The following is an 8,591-nucleotide window of genomic DNA, read 5'->3' as shown; positions in this document are numbered from 1 at the left end:
GCGCCGCCGGGACCACCTGCTCCCGCCTCCTGCTGCTAGCAGCTCAGCTTAGCACACTTCGCTGTGAAGCGCTATCCCACCGTTGGCCAGGCCATCCCTCCACCCCTCCACACCTCCTGTTCTTCTCCACCGACTGCCGAAGCACACCGCACCAGAACCAGTTAACCCTCGTACACCTCTTTGTCTGCGACTCTACTCCCGCGTCTTCCCATCTCCGGCTCGTTGCAGTCCGGGGCCTCGCCGTCATCCACCACCTCGGATGCGCTCGGCGCGGAGTGGTCAACGAACGACATCCATCAGAAGTAGACTATGCGTGGAGAGTCTGACAGCTGGGTCCACGGCCGCACACAAGGAAATGCCTCCTTATTACGGGCCAAATAATGATTCCTCCACCCGACGGCTGGGACCCACCGGCAGGGCCTCTATATTTCGTGAAAAAACGTTCCCCCCGCTGACAGGTCGGACCCACAAGCTATATCTTCGCACACAAAAAAGTGCCTCCTTATTACGCACAAAAAAATGAATACCCCCTGCTAGCTGGGACCCACCATAGTGGGAGGCTGACTTGTGGGCCTACTAAGTTGACGGGGACGGAGGGCTTTGTAAACTTTGTCAATATGAATGATTCTAGCTCCAGAGACCGTATGATGTCCATCCAATGGCCGTAGTGCTTCTTCAACCTCTGTGCGACAGCAGCCTCACACCGCAGCCGAACCAGTGAACCCTCGTACTCCTCTCCGCGTGGGCATCCACTGCCTCGTCTTCCCCGGCTCCGTGTCGTCCCTTCCTAGGCCTCGTCGTCGTCCACCGCCTTGGTGCTCTCGGCGCGGCGTGGTCAACGTGGCCAAGGAACAACTTCCATCAGAAGAGTACTGCACATGGAGAGGCTGACAGCTGGGTCCATGGCCGCAGCAAGGAAGTGCCTCCTTAGTACGCAGAAAATAATGATTCCTGCACCTGACAGTAGGGACCAACCGGACGGGGCATCGTATTTCCCAAAAAAAACGTTCCCCCCTGACTGCTGGGACCCGCCATCTACATCTTCCCACGCAAGGAAGTGCGTCCATATTATGGGCAAAAAAATGATTCGCCCCCTGACTGCTGGGACCCACCAGCTACATCTTTGCACGCAAGGAAGTGCCTGACAGTCGGGACCCACCTGGTCGAAGCGTACGTAGCGTTGTCATTCTGGTCGTGAACATGTACGTACATACAATTGGTCTGTCTGCAAGCTGCAGCGATGAACCGTGGCCGTGTAAGGAAGGGCACGTGTCATAGTAGAGGCGCGCACGTGTCGCAGTAGAGGCGTGCACGTAGCATGTACACGTACGTACATCGGCCAGGGTGCAAGAAAGTAAATACGGCCACGTACGTACATACGGGCGGGGTCTCGAACGCCTACTCGCGCATACGTATGGCCAGTGGCTGGGTCGGAACGGAGAAACTGCATCGTCATCCTGTTCATGGGGAGGCAACGAAATGCGTCGTGTTCATCAGGAGGCAACGGAACGCGTGCGGTTTATCGGGAGCCAATTGGCTTGGACAAAACAGCCGATGGAAACGAGGCCTGACGTACCGCAGAACGGAGGAAACGGCCTTGTGTTCGACCGGCCACGATCGAAACGGGATCCTGTTCATCGGGAGGGGTCTGGCATAGCGCAAAACAGAGGAAATGGACTTCTCTTGGACCTCCTATGGTCGAAACAGGGTCCTGTTGATCTAGAGGGGAGTGGCGTACCGCAAAACGGAGGAAACGAACTTGTGTTCGAGCGCTACGGTCGAAACGGGGGTCCTGTTCATTGGGATGGGTGTGGTGTACCGCAAAACGAGACTCCACGGGATACTATTCATCTCCACCGTCGACCTTCTCCAGCCTCCACGGGCTACTGTTCATCCACCGTCGACCTCCTCCAGCTTCCACCTGCGACCGTTCATCCACGGGCTCCTGTTCATCCAGCCTCCGCCGCGCGCTCCTCCACCGGCTACTGTTCAACGAGCCCTCCCCATGGGGTCTTGTTCAACCACCCCTCCACCCGCTACTGTTCATCCATCCCTCCACCTGCTATTGGTCAACCAGCCCTCCACAGGGTCGTCCTGTTCATCCAGCCCTCCACGGGGTCCTGTTCATCCAGCCCTCCACCGGCTCGATCGATCGGGGTCCTGTTCATCCAGCAGCAACGGCCTCTACTACCACAGGTTCCTGTTCATCCAACCCCCACCGCGAACTGTTCATCCAAACCCCCAACAACGCTCACTGTTCATCAAGAGGCCGCAGTTTCGATCGGCTTCAGTTAGCAGCAGTAGCGAAGGAATCTCTCGATCGGGTTCAGTTAACAGCCGTCGATCGATCGCTCGGGTTCAGTAACGCGTAGCCTACAGTGCAATCGCTCGGGTTCAGTAGGTGAACGCCTCGCTTGGGTTCAGTTAGAGCCCAACGACTCGCACCCACGCGCGCACGTGTACGAGAGAAACGCGCATCGCTCGGCCCCCGACCACCCACCGTAACCGGGAACTCCCCGATATTTTCCTCGCCCTCGCTTCTACCACAGTTTTTTCCTCATGGACATCCCAAAGAATGTCATGCATCTGCGTCTCCGGCCCGCCCAGGATGAAAAGCCCATTTTCTGTCATGATTTTTTTGTCATAGAAGTAGGAGCCCACCACATCTATGATGATACCGGGTTTTGTCACAATTATCGTCATAGAAGTGTCATAAGTATGACAGGAATTTTTTTCGTTCGGCCCAAAATGTCACGGATGTGTCTTTTTTTTTGTAGTGATTAGATTCATCATGAGATGTAGTTTCGTATGACGTATCTTTGGTATTGTAGATATAAATAATATTTGCGTAAACCTGGTCAAAGTTTCCAAAGTTCTACTTCTAAAAAAATTATATGCACTGCATTATCGAGCGGATGGAATATCTCTTTCCCCCTCTCAGCTATCTAATGCACCACTCAGCCTTATCGGGGCTCCTCTATCTCTCTCAAACTTTATATCTCCTAGGTTCACACATACACATGTCTCGCTCGTGCTACATAGACCCATCTAACACTCTCCGCTCTTGTTCTCTCTCTATGTGACACGCACCCCCCTAAGTACCATAATCCCTCACTCCATCATAGGCGCACACACTCCCCCCCCCCAAGTATGACTATCTGTCACTAGCCATCAGGAACACACATATTGCCTCCTTCCATCCATACGTCTAACTCGATATCTCCTCGGGGTATCTTCTATCACGCACACACCTTGTCACTCGATCTCCCACCCATGTAGTCCCATCACGATCTCCAGGGGATCTCTCTATGACAAACATACACTCTCTCCTCCCATGTCTGCATTTTCTCCGTACGTCTCTCTCAACCTCTCTCCCTTGTTTGTCAGACCCCTCTTGGCCACGTGCTAGGGGTCTTTCTCTCTCGGTTGCAAACAACCACACACTATCTCCTCACCTTGCTTCCACTCACTACAAAAAAATACACTTCCATGATGATACGTGTTTGTCAAAGTAGGTCGCGTTTTTTGTCATGCATGTACATCCATGACAAATTTATGACAGAATCAAGATAGTCATACCTGTGCTGCCATAGAAGTGTTCCATGACATTACCAAAATTATCATCACGGAAGTGTCCACTTCCATGACGATAAATCGCGCATCACAGAAGTGCTTTCGTCAAGGGTGACCGACATGTGGCATCCACCGTAATGGAACGCCGTTAAGCTATCGGGTCGGGTTTTGGATCCGATAACCCGTTAACAAGCGCGACCAATGGGGATTTTCCATGTGTAAAATCATCATTGGCTGGAGGAAACACGTGTCGGCTCATCGTTGGGACAGATGTCATCCACTCATTGGACAGAAGGCGCCTATGATACGCCGACACGTGGCACGGCCCATCAAGTTTAAATGGGCCGGCCCAACTAAAGGCCCACAAGATTTTGCGGACCATAATGGGTCGGCCTAGCTAAAGGACCACGAGATTTTGCGGACCATAATGGGCTGGCCCAGCGGAAGGCCCACAAGATTTCGCGGGCCATAATGGGCCGGCCCAGGTAAAGGCCCACAAGATTTTTGTGTGCCATAATGGGCCGGCCCAGGTAAAGGCCCACAAAATTCTTGCGGATCATAATGGGCCGGCCCAGCTAAAGGCCCACGAGATTTCGCCGACACTAATGGGCCGGCCAAGCTATAGGCCCACAAGATTTTGAGGACCCTAGTAGGCCGGCCCATTAACTGGCTGCCATGTTTTGGGCCAAATGCTGGCCCATATTTGATCCGGTCCATTAATGGCCTGCCACGTTCCGGGCCTAATAATGGCCCATATGAGATCCGGCCCGTTAAAAGCCTCCCACGTTCTGGGCCAAATCACGGCCCAGATCAGGTCTGGCCCTTTAAGAGGCTTTGGCCTCAATTATGGCCCATATCAGATTGGGCCCGTTAACTGGACGCTATGCTTTTGGGCCCACTTGCTAAAGGCCCATTTAGTAATTCGGCCTGATATTAGTTTCGGCCTGTTAAGGGCCCGTTTAATATTTCGGCCCTATATTAATTTCGGCCTGTTAAAAGCCCGTCATATAGTTGGGCCTAACTACGGCCCGGTTTGCATCCGGCCTGCTCGCAGCCGATATCTGATTGGGCCAAACAAGGACCGAGACAATTTTGGCCTATTAAAAGCCCGTGATATGATTCGCACAATCATGGGCCGGGGTCCATTTCGGGCTGCTGCCGGCCCGTGAGCTGTTCGGCACGTTTCAAGCCTAACCTACTTCTCAGCCTCCTAAAAGCCCATTGAGTTTTCTTGCGAAAAGAGGGCCGGGGGTTACTCGGCCTATTAAAGGCCCGAATCTACTAGTGGGCCAGTTTGACGAGGCCCATGATGCGGATCATACATCGTGATTGCATGACGGCCCGATTATGTACCGTAATTTTACGGTTTGGCCGGTTTACTGCGAAGACAGGATATATATACAGTAAAATAACTGCAGCATTGTGAATAAGAAAAAACCTAGACTATACAATAAAGAAATTACGGCATATTACATCCACTGGGCATCAAAGTTCGCCACTATGATAATAAAGCACAAGCAGACAGCAGATTACATACACTGGGCATCAAAGATCGCCACCAGTGCAAATAAACACGCCGACAAAATAATATACAAAACCGACAGCACTTCAATAGAGTTCAAGAAAGGTTAGCCCTGCTGGCGAGCTGCAGCACAACCACCTGAGCAAGATGATGAGACTGCGCTTGTTCAACACTTATATCTTCCTCACTCTGAAAGATAAACAAGCAGACAGATGACAGGTTTTGCACATAAAAGTATCAGTGCTGACAATTCATCACATTTCTTACTGACGAATAAAGTGACACAGTTTAAAATTGCATTAACACAATATGGTATTGTTCAGGTCAAGACATGGCAGGAAATGACATTGTGAAGGAGTTGGCAGCTTCACGACACCACTGGATTACAGATCAAGAACTCATAAGTATCAATGGTTAGTGTGCTGTCAATTTACCCCATTTCAGATTAGCAAATAAAGAGACGGTTTAAATAATAGTAGAATGATATGACATTGTTCATAGTTAAGACATTGCAGAATATGACATTGTGTTGTAGTGGGTAGGTTCACCACACCACTGGATTACGGATGAAGAACAGAAGCATACATGCAGTGCAAAAGAAGATCACTTGCTCTGTATAGTTTAATTTACATGGTATGAAGAAGGAACTTGGTTGTACAACTGAAAACTTAAATTGAGAAGGACAAACTTTTGTTTATGAACTACATAATAAACTTTAAACATGCAATTTGATGCAAACACCAAAAATAAACAGCTGTTGCAGTCATGCCTAACCAAATATACACAACAAAGTTTGAAGGCTTGAGAAGGACAAACTTACATTACTGGTGAAGACAGGCTCTATAAAGCCCTTGTCCATGCTGGTGGGGGGGGGGGGGAATTCAAGAAGTTTACCACAGAATCTTCTTCATAAGCATTGCCTTTATTCTACATTTTGTTAAGAGTAAATATATATGTGATAATATACGAAAAAATGGAGAATATTTAAGATAAGATGAAGAGTGATGCTACATAACCAAGTAGCTATAAATGTATGTGCAGCGATACAGGCAAAAGGCATAGCCAAGAGCAATGCACAGCTAAACTTCTTCAGTACCAACCTTATGGTAAGAGTAAATATAGATCTGATGTGTAGAAAATGGAGGGCAAAGGAAAATAAGCTGCAGAGTGATGGTACATGAACAACTACCTGTCAATATAAGTACACTGATAAAGGACAGCATGTACTTACAAGAACAATGCAGAGCTAAAAAAATCATTGGCATTGGATATATTCTACACTAATGTAACCATTCATACAGATCAGATAATTTAGAGCGAACAATTGATAAGCAAGCTATCATGCATACTGCTGTCACATAATGAACAAGGTATGTATGCAAGTACAGTGATATAGGACAACAGGTACTAACAAGAGCAAAGCAGCGGGCAGCATATTTGCGATATCCTGTCGTTCTTTTCAAACCGGAATTCTTCTTCGAGTAGATTTCCTGCAAAAAAGATCCGTAAGGCACATGCGGAAAAGTATAAGTTCAAATTGTCATTTGATTTCATAGACAGTACCTCATCCTGGGAATGAGACCAGTGCATAACAAGGCTTTTCCATTCAATGTCTTCTAAATTTTGCACAGGAGACTTCACCGGAAATTCGTTTATAGACTTGCCATCAAAGTGTCATTTCCTCAGGTAACACCGATACTGCTGCAATGCTTCCTTGAAAAGCACAAGCAAGCTTTGCTCGTCATGACTATCCAGATTGACCCTCGCCTAGTTACAAAAATGTAATGTAAATCATTGATGTGTTCGATCAGCAGAAAACAGGAAAATAATAACCATGAATAATAGCACTTACACGTAAGTTGGACAGGAAGATGTGAAAATGGTGTTTGTCTTCACTATAATCTTCCCATGATAGGAATATATGCACGTAGTCCCTAACAACATTGAAAGCATTGTCTTTTAAACTGGGAATGAATGGAATGGGGTTCCAATCTGCAGGAATTGGCCGTCTCTGCAGTTGGGATAGGTCTTCGGCCGGTGGACTTGCTGTACTTTTTGCTGGAGTGGGATTTTTCTGTGGTACAGCTGGTGCTATGGCAAATGAAATCGGTATACCTTTTGCTGGAGTGTAGGTCCTGTGTGGTGGGGCTAGTGGTGTGGCCAGTGAAGTATGGGTACAGTCTGCTGGAGTCGGTCCTACGTTTAGTGTCACTGGTTGTACATCCAATATAAGTGGGGCGATGTCTGATTTCTCCGGCACCACCACGTTTTTCAAGGACTTTGCTGGTGCTCCTTCAGGTTCGGCAATCACCCTCTTCCTTTTTGATGTGTGATGCACAAGAACAGCATTTGAGTGAAAAAACATGGTATGATGACAGATGGAATATGTATTGATAATGGATGGGCATGGCATCTCGAGTTATATGATGAGTAAACTAAGCAGATGGCGGTGCAACAAAGTAGAAGAAATGCAAGACAACATATGCAAGATACGCGCAATCAATAAAGCCTTGCCAAATTAGAACAGGCACCTTGATGGTGAACAGGACAGGCCATTTGCCTTTGACTCCTCGAGGTTAGAATAGTCATTAGGATGATATTCTGAACAAGAATCAATAGGTGGGGAGCGTATGAGTTTCATTGCTTCCAGAATGGCACTCAATGCCTTGGTGCTAATTTTGTAAGTCATTGCAGTGTTCCACAATATTCTTCTGATGCGTGGATTCTGATATTCACTGTAATTGCGTATAATATCTGAGAACCATGAAAACATAAATAGTTGTGAAATTATCTTTGTAATGCAGATGATATTCTAATATAGGGGCGCCCCTGTAAACACTTGTGTGCTATCACTGGATTCTGATGAGAGAGCTCATGTGTGCTATAATATGGTGCGTGCATTTATATAATCTGGCACAAGTACACAAAAAAATAGGCTCCAGAAGTAAGGATAGCTGGCAGATGATAGGTTCATAATATACTATATAGAGAGTTTATTGCCAAACCATGATAACAAGAGCACACAACAACTAGGCAGATCATAGTGTACATAATAGGGGTACACCATAACCACGATATATAAATCGGGAAAGTGGAACTGGCTTGAAAATACGGTGTTGTATTGCCGCTAGTAATTGAAAGCCTATCGATCACGTACATGCCAGCTCTATCAGCTGTTGACTGCATATGTCCCTGCGCCCCTTCCTGACAAGGAACATACTGTACGTACTAAATACAGAATAAACAAAGAGGAACATGTTAAAGAACAGAAGAGGAAGCATATTCTTGAGGTTTCGCTTCATTGCATACAATGTTGGTTGCCCACTCATGATGAATCACAACGCCCACAGAAATGCAATTCCATGCTGTCTTTCTATATGTGGCAATTTTGAACAAGAGTCATTAGGATCATATTCTGAACAAGAATCAACAGGTGGGGAGCGTATGAGTTTCATTGCATCCAGAATGGCACTCAATGCCTTGGTGCCAATTTTGT

The sequence above is a fragment of the Aegilops tauschii genome, chromosome 2 (assembly GCF_002575655.3).
Source record: "Aegilops tauschii subsp. strangulata cultivar AL8/78 chromosome 2, Aet v6.0, whole genome shotgun sequence".
Lineage (NCBI taxonomy): Eukaryota > Viridiplantae > Streptophyta > Magnoliopsida > Poales > Poaceae > Aegilops > Aegilops tauschii.
Note: the sequence above shows the minus strand (reverse complement) of the source record.